The sequence below is a fragment of the Nylanderia fulva genome, unplaced genomic scaffold, assembly GCF_048542155.1.
Source record: "Nylanderia fulva isolate GAGA-0341 unplaced genomic scaffold, ASM4854215v1 Scaffold1179, whole genome shotgun sequence".
Classification (NCBI taxonomy): Eukaryota; Metazoa; Arthropoda; class Insecta; order Hymenoptera; family Formicidae; genus Nylanderia; species Nylanderia fulva.
Genome location: NW_028189386.1, coordinates 21332 through 25196, shown reverse-complemented (window position 1 = coordinate 25196; position 3865 = coordinate 21332). Strand labels below are relative to the sequence as shown.

At 58.0% G+C, this 3865-nt stretch overlaps 1 non-coding gene and 1 pseudogene across 1 annotated transcript; both read left to right on the top strand.

Moving 5' to 3' along the window:
• On the top strand, positions 1–588 carry LOC146724769 (small subunit ribosomal RNA; annotated as a pseudogene; the record flags this gene model as incomplete).
• A 799-nt stretch (positions 589–1387) lies between these two features.
• On the top strand, positions 1388–1542 carry LOC146724768 (5.8S ribosomal RNA). Its single transcript, XR_014926424.1, has one exon. It is a non-coding gene; the product is annotated as a 5.8S ribosomal RNA (ribosomal RNA).
• Positions 1543–3865: the final 2323 nt, after the last annotated feature.

The following is a 3865-nucleotide window of genomic DNA, read 5'->3' as shown; positions in this document are numbered from 1 at the left end:
TTTGGTGGGTGGTGGTGCATGGCCGTTCTTAGTTGGTGGAGCGATTTGTCTGGTTAATTCCGATAACGAACGAGACTCTAGCCTGCTAAATAGGCGTACCTTATGGTATCGCGAAGGCCCCCGGCTTCGGCTGGCGGGTTTTTACTACCAACGTACAAACAAATCTTCTTAGAGGGACAGGCGGTTTCTAGCCGCACGAGATTGAGCAATAACAGGTCTGTGATGCCCTTAGATGTTCTGGGCCGCACGCGCGCTACACTGAAGGAATCAGCGTGTGTTCCCTGGCCGAAAGGCCCGGGTAACCCGCTGAACCTCCTTCGTGCTAGGGATTGGGGCTTGCAATTGTTCCCCATGAACGAGGAATTCCCAGTAAGCGCGAGTCATAAGCTCGCGTTGATTACGTCCCTGCCCTTTGTACACACCGCCCGTCGCTACTACCGATTGAATGATTTAGTGAGGTCTTTGGACTGGTGCGCGGCAATGTCTCGGCATTGCCGATGTTGCCGGGAAGATGACCAAACTTGATCATTTAGAGGAAGTAAAAGTCGTAACAAGGTTTCCGTAGGTGAACCTGCGGAAGGATCATTAACGTTCCGGAGGTCCTGCTCTGCGTCGAGAGTCCTCTCTTTTGGGAGAGACGCGCGCTCGCAGCAGTCGGCGACTGAATGGACGCGCTGAAAAGGCGCTCTCAGAGAAAAAGAAAATAACGGATTTGACGGAATTTGTTGTTGTGTTTTGATATAACGACGGACGCCGTCGCGCCTCTCTGACCGAAAGTAGTCGGCAAGCAGAGCAGCGCGCCCGGCGGTGTTCGACGACGATTCGGAGCGAGACGCTTCGCGATCACGCTCGTGTGTGTGCCATTCTCCGGCCACACACACACAGAGCGTCGATTCGGCGTTGAGCGCGAACCGGTGGTAACCTATGCCCGCGCACGCGTGTGTGCAGCACCCACGACGTTCGTCGACGCGCGCCCTCCCCGTTGTCGCGGGGCAGCGGTCAGCGTGCCGAGAACACACGGTGTGCGACCGCGAGTGCCGAGCGAGAGGACCCCCATATATTATTATAATATATATATAACACAGAGAAGGGATCGATGATATTTCGACCAATCTGTCAACTGTGTCGGTCCGACGGTTTCTTCAAAGAGCTTCCGCTCCGGCTCTCCCGTTGCGGGAGAGACGCTCCGAACGAGAAACACACAACTCTATCTTTGTGCCGTAGCCTTCCCTGGCGGGAGGCGGCGGTCCGCGCGCGTCCGAGGACGCGCGCGGACAGGCTGATCGAAGAGCCACCACGATTATTCTCTCTCTCTCGTCCGAGAGAAGAGACCACGATGGTTGAACGAGAAGCGCGTTTCTTCGCGAACGCAAAAATTTCGAACAATTACCCTGAACGGTGGATCACTTGGCTCGTGGGTCGATGAAGAACGCAGCTAATTGCGCGTCAACTTGTGAACTGCAGGACACATGAACATCGACATTTCGAACGCACATTGCGGTCCACGGATACAATTCCCAAACCACGTCTGGCTGAGGGTCGTTTTAGTACCCCTAATCTGCTTGCGTCCGAAAAGCGCGCACGGCCACGACGCGGGCGACCAGAGAATGGCGCGCGCGTCGCCTGTGCCCTGTGCAACGCTTACAATGGGCGTACGAGCGATCGTTGGACGTTCGCCCGAGGTGTCTGTGCCGCGCCGACCGGCCGCGGTGCAAATCCTGGCGTCGTCTGAAATGACACACCGAAATAATAATAATGAGGAGGAGAAGCGCACAAGCGTGTAAAACGTTGGCGAACGCGCGCCCAGAGAATGCTGCGCGAATTAAGAGGGGGAGCGTGTTTGTGTATCCAAGTCGTGTGTGTACGCGAGAGCCGAGGAGAAATGGGATGAGAGTAAGAGCGCGCGCGAAGGGAGCAACAAACGGCCAAAAAAAGGGTCAGGACGGTGAATGGCACCGCTTTCCCTAGAGCGGCGCGTGCGTCGTTGTCTCCCGAAAGTAGGTAGCGCTTGTCTCACCGTCTCTCCTCTCCGTACATCACACAGACTGACCGGACTGCTCTCGCACTCTGTGCCGCGTCTCTCGGTGCGATAGCGCTCGCGCGTCTTATGCCGAGGCGCCCTTGCCCGCACACATAACGGTATTACGGAGAAATATACGGCGCGTCGTCGTCCGGCGGAGAGAGCATTCGTAATCCTTTACCTCTTTACGGAGAAGGGTTTTGAATCGCGAGCCGACCGCGTGTCCGAGTCCACGAAATTTTCGTAAAGCGAAAAAAGGGGACCGGCGCGCCGCGTCGTGTACTCGTCGAATCGATTCCGCCCGAATTTCGTATATAAAAGAGAAGGGAGAGCCGAGAATCTCGAACCCCGCGATATATCGTCTCCATTACCACCAACGATTGTGTGTGCGGTTAGCGCCCTGGCGATTTGCCTTCTCGCGTATTTCGTGTGCTGCCGCTGCTGCTCTCTCGTTCGACGCTCTCTCTCTCTCCCTCTTATAATATATATTGTAACGAAGCACCTTTCCCGACGCCACGGATCGGCTCGTCGGTGCCAGGATTCGGGAAGAGGGGAGACTCAGATTTACAATGACACACGGTTGCTCTGGTAAAAGTAGAGTTTATTCGGGGCCACCTTCCTGTGGTTCTCCCGTGATTCAGACCATTATACACAGCACAGTATAATCGGACGAAACGCGACCAGATGATACAGACGCGTACACGACTTATTGCTAGGATTGACAGATAGAAATATTACGGACGAGACGCGACCAGATTATACGGACGCGGACACGACTTATTGCTAGGATTGACGGATAGAAATATTACGGACGAGACGCGACCAGATTATACGGACGCGGACACGACTTATTGCTAGAGTTTCCAACGCGGACACGCGTACGGGCGCCCTGAGAAGGGCGAGCTCCGTCGGGCGCCGGTGACTTTCAGGTAGGACCCGGTGACCGAGGACGCTCGGCCTGCACGACGAGAACGCTCGTCGGCCGGGGTGATTTACGGACAGGACCCGGTGACCGAGGACGCTCGGCCTGCACGACGAGAACGCTCGTCGGCCGGGGTGATTTACGGACAGGACCCGGTGACCGAGAACGCTCGGCCTGCACGACGAGAACGCTCGTCGGCCGGGGTGATTTACGGACAGGACCCGGTGACCGAGGACGCTCGGCCTGCACGACGAGAACGCTCGTCGGCCGGGGTGAGTTACGGACAGGACCCGGTGACCGAGAACGCTCGGCCTGCACGACGAGAACGCTCGTCGGCCGGGGTGAGTTACGGACAGGACCCGGTGACCGAGAACGCTCGGCCTGCACGACGAGAACGCTCGTCGGCCGGGGTGAGTTACGGACAGGACCCGGTGACCGAGAACGCTCGGCCTGCACGACGAGAACGCTCGTCGGCCGGGGTGATTTACGGACAGGACCCGGTGACCGAGGACGCTCGGCCTGCACGACGAGAACGCTCGTCGGCCGGGGTGAGTTACGGACAGGACCCGGTGACCGAGAACGCTCGGCCTGCACGACGAGAACGCTCGTCGGCCGGGGTGAGTTACGGACAGGACCCGGTGACCGAGAACGCTCGGCCTGCACGACGAGAACGCTCGTCGGCCGGGGTGAGTTGGAGTGTGGGAGTTGAGGAGTGATCCCTGAGTACGCTCGAGGGACCAGGACGGGACTGGTGTCGAAGTCTCGGCTGCGCCGCTCTTTATACCCGTCGGCCACCCCACTCTAAGACTAGCTTGGAGGGGGTCGAGTGACGGGTGGGGGCGAAAAGGCGGATTCCCAACGTATTCGTGTGGTGGCCCCGAAAGGGGCCGTTTACACGAGCGCGGGTGACTAGTGACGGCTAA